This window comes from Trachurus japonicus, chromosome 5, assembly GCF_045865225.1.
Source record: "Trachurus japonicus isolate A0001 chromosome 5, Traja_1.0".
Classification (NCBI taxonomy): domain Eukaryota; kingdom Metazoa; phylum Chordata; class Actinopteri; order Carangiformes; family Carangidae; genus Trachurus; species Trachurus japonicus.
In genome coordinates, this window is record NC_140911.1 from 9349723 (window position 1) to 9357123 (window position 7401).

The window sequence follows — 7401 nt, forward strand, 5'->3', positions numbered from 1 at the left end:
AAAAAAATAAAGTAAAATCAGGACATGACATTCAGGTCAGTGAGCTGACCATGCAATCAGTTAGCCAATCGCAACCTGTAACCTCTTATGAGTCTGCGATACATGAAAACTAATGTGGCCATCAATTCGATATTGAAAGAGGCACCCTTGAGGGACTTTTCTAACTTTCTGACGCCTGGCTCATCATGGGCAATAATGACAAGGTGATGAAACAATTGTGCAGGTTATTTGGAGGCTGCGTTCAGATCAATAAATCATCTGCTGGTTCATGATGTGAGACAAGAGAACAACTGATATAAAAGTGTATGACTAGACACCGAGAATAAGAAAGATAAACTACAGTGGGTGATAATGGCAACAATATTTATTAGAATTATAGCATTAAACATGATTGTTCTTTCTGAGTTCAAATAGCCTGGCTGGACCATTTCTCATAGCTTTAGTCGATCTCTCATATGTTTGGGGAATTTATTCCATTTCACAGCAGCGGGATATGCTTCAGAACTACTTCACTTTATTTGCCAATGCCTCATCTTTCTTCAAAATTGATCTCGACTTGCAGCCTGTGCGGGGAGGACATACATTCATCGATTAGCTGTCTCTGTGTTGCTTGGATCAATATTATTTGTTGGTTTGCTTTCTGCAATCATATTGTTTGGTTCTGCCCATCTTTTCATACACTGGACAAATAATTTGTGTAGGAGCTTTGGGAGAAACTGTGAGATTTCAAGGAGGGTTGAAAAGAGAAAAAGAATTAGAAAAAGACTTTTATATTAAAAATAGGAGTGGCTTGATTAATTATATTTGTGCCTTTTTCAGTGCAGCGGTCCTTTCTTTACAGTCCATATTACTGGAAGCTCACAGGTTTATTTGTCAAACAGCCGACATTAAAATTTTCACAGATATTGAAAACTAAATAATGAGAGCTATGAAATCTATAGTTGTTTTGGGCCATGTGGTGCTGCAGACGTCCAGAAGGGTGCAGTGTAGCTTCATTGATGAATTCCTTCTCTGACATGTCAGTGGACCATGGTCCAGATGTTGTGTACACACACACACACACACACACACACACACACACACACGCACACACACACACCGAGCAGGACACAAAACTGGCAGAGCACTCCCCCCTTCCTTCCCCACCTGTGAGCCCACCTGTGTGTCCATCTGCAGAGGAGAGACACCAGTTGTTCTGGTTAGGAGCCAGTGTGTCTCAAGTACCTTCCCATATCCTCCTTCCATGGGTCTGTCTGCCGCAGTCTGTCCAGCCCTCTAAGGCATATATATTATACAGAGAGAGAGAAGTGGTGCCATGAAGAACAACTATAAAAACACAGCTGAGTTAAAAATGAGAGAGAGATGCAGCGTATTCAATCTCCTGCTCTCCAGTCAGACCAATGGTTTATGAAGCAGTATTGTCGCATATGTTCCTGTGACAAGTGGCTTATAATGCCAGAGGTTTGACATTAATACCAAACAAATAGCAAAAATAGCAAGCTGTTTTTTCTAACTTATACAGCTTCATAACTATACAGCTTAATAACTGTCAGAAATAAAGTAATTAATGGTTAGCCTATGTCTTCTTGTTTTTTACATGCTGGAGTACAATGACTTGTTCAGTGAAATAACTGCAGATGAACCTTCAAGCTACCACATACATCATTAGAGTTGTTAGATCACACAAAAAATCCAAACTGAACAGGAGACAAACTATGATGAATAAGTTTTATTAAAAACGCTTTCTGGCCTCTTGAAGCTAAATGCGGAATGAACATTTATTGTGCGATGACCACAGGGGAAATAAAACCCCATGGCCATCTCGTGTGTGTGTGAAGTGAGAATCTTTGTCCTTAACCCAAGATTTTCACTCCGTAACTAGAATGACCTCGCATCTGGTGCTGCCACGGCTTGTCTGACAGGAAAATGTCTGTCCTCGCTAGGTAACAAATGAACCCAACACCCCTGAGACTGGTCTCGCATCTGTTTATCTTTTTCACCTGTCTGCTCGCTGCACTGCATCAGGCTGACACTCGTCTGCAGCCTTTGTGGATTTCAGAGCATGCCTCTGGCATGACAGGGACCGAGATAGTCAGTGTTGGCTGGTAGCAGCATTTGTTAACTTTGGGACTGGGCATGATAGCATAACACAACATGCGAGACCATAAGTACATGTTTGTTTACAACTTGATAGTGTAGTTTATGACATAATATATGATGGTTGTGCTTTATATTTTACAACTTTACATTTAATAGTATTGATTTCTTGATCTTCACCGGTGCACTGTTTTTTCTTTTTCATCATCTTGTGTTGGTATTTTTATATTTGGGATTTTTTGTACATTTTAGCTTCAGCTAAAACGAGTATAATGATAAGTTTGCCAGCAATTTTGATAGCCAGCAACTATTTTCATCATTTCCAAGCAAAAGTACTGATATTCCCTGGCTCTAGAAACTAAATATGAGGGTTGTCTGTTTTTCTCTGTGTAAGCTGATAGTAAACTGAACAACTTTTGAGCTGTAGGAAATGGTGAAGGGAATCCTTTGCTGCTCTCTGACCATGTTATAGACTAAATGAATGATCAAACAATCAACAAACACATCTGCTGATCAATGCGTTTGAATTATACAGTCTACATGGATAGTGCATGTTTTATAGAGTTGGAGGAAATGGTGACAGATATGCAGAAAAATAGTAAAATTAAGGACTTGGGTGAAGGCAACGGGCAGGGCACTCCCTCTGTGCCTCGGTGGGGGTACGGGGTTGAACGAAATGTCAGGCGCTGAGGAACAGATGCATAATTGAAACATTGCGTTGCTGCTGCAGCCGTGCACAAGGTTGTTTGATTGATACCATTTTAGAGCACTCCTGTCCCCTCATGCTCATGGGGTTTACCTGGGGAGAAACCAGGGGAGGGGGAAAGGTGCTTAGGTGGCTCATCTGGGTTTTGGAGGAAAATTGGTGCCATCCATCAAACACCGCATTTAACAAACGCTAACGCAGGCCTGGCCAACAAAGGATTCGTATATAAGGCAGCGAACCGGGAAACATGTGAGGTGCAGGGACTGCTGAGGGTCTATCAATCAGCCAGTCAGCTCCTTTATTTAACAAGCGAGGGCCACAGACCCCAAGGGCCACACTCCATATTCTGGCTGGTTGGGCTTGCAGTCTTCTCCTGTAAAAAGGAAGAGGGAAAAAAAAGGGGAAGACAGGGATGAAGGGAGGAAGGAAAGAGGGGCATGAAGGGATTGGGGTTGGGGGGAGGGGGTGATAGAGGTGCAGAAGGGTTTGGCCCGTGTCCCCTGGCGTGCCGGTGCGCTTCATCTTCTCAGTGCAAGGGCCTGGAACTACTGCTTGATGGGATTTTCAGCCCTGTGGCCTCCGCTGTCCCAGCATCCATCTGGAGGGCTGCCGTGTGCACAGCGGAGAGCCAGCCACTCAGCGACACAGCCATAAAGAGCAACCCGTAGGCCAGCCAATGCCACTGATCTGAGGCTTGCAGCTCTGTTCAGTGGACAGGCCAACACTCAGTGGCACACATTCCTGTCAGGGACACAGGCTGATCCCTAAGCTACTGTGTGCTCAGTGGAACAGAAGACACGGTCTGTGAGGCAGCCCACATCCAGCCACCGACTTCTTCAAAGCTTAGAAAATTGGCATGGAACAAGGACTTCACTATTCAGCATCCTTAATGGCGTGGAGAGGACTATCTCCCTGTCTCTCATTTTCCTGCCTCTACCTCTGTCTGTGCCATGCGCAATAGAATATAAATGCACCTATTCCAATTTTTTTGCATTGTGTGACTTGATTTTTTAATCAAGATTTTAGCTATACATTCAGACCTGATCATGGAGAAGTGTTTTAAAGTTTTAATGGCACCTTGTAAACAGTGCCCTATGTGCACACAGTGGTTACACAGATTCCTGATGTGAATAAGCCTGTTGAAGGACTGGTTATAATAAAACCTTGCCTGGAAACAATACTTCCCTTGCATGTTCAATTAGACACTGAGTCCATTTCTACGGAGAAGTTCAATTTAATACCACAACGCACAGCGTCCGGAACAATAATATCATTATATTATATATAATTGAAAATCAAGACCAAATATGCAAAGACAGTCATTACTGCCTCTCATTATTGGATCCAATTTATGTATGCCCCAGGGGACAGAGTAGCAAATAATGGATTGTACTGTGGAGAGCTGAGATACTGTACTCTGCCATATTGGTGTCGAACGTGCACGAGATCCGGCCTGATACAACTGATTCAACTGTGGAAAGTTTGGATTGAAAATGTTTTTGTTTCTCCTCAGGGCTACGTGGCATCATTAGCATATTTTTTTCCTCTCCTGACGACTGTAAATTCAGTGAATGTAGCCCTGTGGTGGGTAAGGTGGGCAGACGGCAGACTGTATAAATAAACAGAGTCTGTCTGAGGGCAGCACTGTGGCCCCCACCTGCCCACCATCAATCAATATTACAGCGGCCACTGGCAGCCCAATCGCCCTTTTATAGGCCTGTGAAATGATCAAACATCTGCTCATAACCATGCTTCATATATAGACGGATCATACATACAATATCAAATCCTGCATGATATTGTCCAGCACAACAGAATAACAATGACAATACAGCACATTTATGCATAGGTGTGTACAGCGGCAGGTGAGGCTAACCTCGAGGCAAGATCTCATCAATAACTGAATCAACAGCGGGCACTTTAACACCCAGCAAACACAGCGGATCGATAAAGCTGAAATGGATGAGACGTTTTTTGATGCTGTTTGTCATCTTGTTGTCTCCCAAAAATCTCATCCAGAGTCAGTTATTTCCCCGCGCCTTAAAGACTTGACAAGAAAGTCCATGATGTCAGCTATCGCCTTGTTTACTGTTTAAAAGTCGGCCACGTTGATGGAAGCTCAGCGAGCGAACATGATAAAAGTTGAGCCCAGTAACTAGTTTGGCAGCTGTAGTAGACAAAGGTTGCGGGGGCCTGGTCCACGGAGAGGGGGAATGAATCCAAGTGGTCCAAGGTTAATGGTGGCTTGGAACAAAATGGATTCAGTGCCAGGGGCGTGCTGACAGGTGATTTGACATGAGTGAAGGTGGGCCATCAATCTCCAGTTGGCCCCTCTGACCCTCCTCCGCCCAGCCGTAGCAGCTAGGGGGCGCGAGGTGTCATGGTGCCCCGACCTGTACAGGTCTCTAGATAGCCCACCTGCTGTCTGCCTAAAGGTCCCCCCACGGCTAGAAGAGACTCCCATCACTTCACGCTTGGCTGGCATAATGAAACTGTGATTGGAAGATAGTGAACTGTGACAGGCAGTAGTAGACTCAAAGTCTTCTAGCCAAATTCGAACCCCTCGCTCCAGGTTTCCTTTTACAGCCCCGCTCTTCTTCTCTTGAAGCGGTCTGACAATTTAATGGTGCAAAAATGATAATCTGCTGCCAGCCCCTACCTTTAATATGCTTTCATACTCGGCGCGGCTATTGTCTCTCTGCGTACTGCAGAATAAAGGGATTTTGCAGCTCATTCAGCCCGAGAAGAAATGTAAGGTGTGATATGCTGATGCAAAAAAAACTACTTTGTGTAGTACAAGTGTCATTACATGCATGTGTGTGCATGCTCGCACCCCCCCTCCCTTTCCTGCAACACCAGGCCCCCCCCCCCCCAACCCCCCAGGGAGACTCGACTTCACGTTTAAAGCTGACATAAATTCCCTGTCACAAATCCCTGGGGCAGCCAGGCTTGTAGGCACAAAAGCAAATATTTCCGTTCCTGATCATGGCCAATCCCTTTTAACATCCCCACCCACTGACCAAACCCCCCGCCCCCCCCCCTCCCTTCCTCCCCTCCCTCCCTCTGAACCTACCCTAGCACCGCAAGCCAGCCATTTGTCACAAAGTAATTATAGAATTATCGATTGGCAAGCAATTAACACCTTTCTTCTCTTTTTTCCACCCACCACCTTGCCCCACCCAACCCACCCCCCCCCTCAGCCACCACCCTCCACCCCATCCTTTAATTTGAACTTGGAGAAAGAATAAGAGGGGGGGAAAAACCTGTGGGAGTAACACATTTAATCCTGCTGGCATTTCCTAGTTCTCCTCAAATTAATAGGGCGACGGGGACAAAATGGCTTTTCTCTTTCTCCCCCTGTTTCTTGTGTTATTTCTCTCCTTGTCTTGCCTGCTGATCTATCTTTAACAGACACAGAGCTGCTTAGAGTACAGACAAACACTTTATTCTAGCTGCGATGGATGAATATGGCACTAAACCTCATTTCAAAAAGAACACCTAACGTGCTTTGAAACAACCACATAGCCTTTGATGGGATAGCGATATCACCGGAGTTGAGCTCTCGAAGGGAAAAAATAACTAGTTTGGACCATTATTTTCATATTTGGCAGCCTTTACTCTTTACCTCTTCTTCCAGTCCTGTTTTCCAGCTGCCACTGGTAGTAGGAGTCCAGATGGACGTGCAGGGGGAACAGTGCTAGAACCTCCGGCTGGCAGGTGTCTGAGTCAGGATGGATGTCATGGAACATCACCTTAGTAACATATGGATAGGGACAGGGGAGTTGATTCCCCTTCTGGCAAGTTTGATAACACATCATCTTCTCTTTCTGTTCATCCGTCTCTGCCCCTAGCTCTGACTCTCGTATTCTGCTTGTTGTCTTGTGTCCACTAAACAGGGATTTAATGTCATTAATATTCTTTATTTTATACACTTTATTCCCTCTTTTTTAAAAGCTGGGGTAGTTTGTCACATTTAAAATAGAACATAATATGTATTCTTAAACTATGGATCAGACCCCAAGTGGGTCACGGCTCTACTTTTTACTTTTACAAAGTAAAAGTACCAATAAATATTAATGAGTCTGTATCCTAGGATGAGAGACTAAACTTCTAATTTGGGTTTTTGCACTGAAAAAGAAACCAAGGATTTAATTTTCCTCTGCTTTCTCAAGTTGAGGGGTTGGGGGGGGCTCCATCTAAACTTCAGTTCGTGTCATCACACCAGTGTAGGTTGTTTGTTTCCTCAGGGAGGCGGATGAGACAGAGCTTGTCACCGATCACATTAACGACACCAAAATGAGTCATATTGATTAAAAAAAAGAGGCGAAAGAGGGTAATTTTCCCCACCATCATGACATTAATGGACCATATTTTATTTTGGTAAGGAGCTAAATTATGCAGCTATGATCAGAGTAGCATATTTCTCAGTTAAGATTTATAGGGACTTAAAGCTGAACACTTTACATAGTCACAGAACAGCATTTGATCTAATATTTTAATAGTCTGAACACTGATACTCCTAAAACAACTTCTAAAAAAAAAAAAAGATCTGCAAATGCAACAACATTCAATTTCACCCAAGCCCCCACCTTTATCCC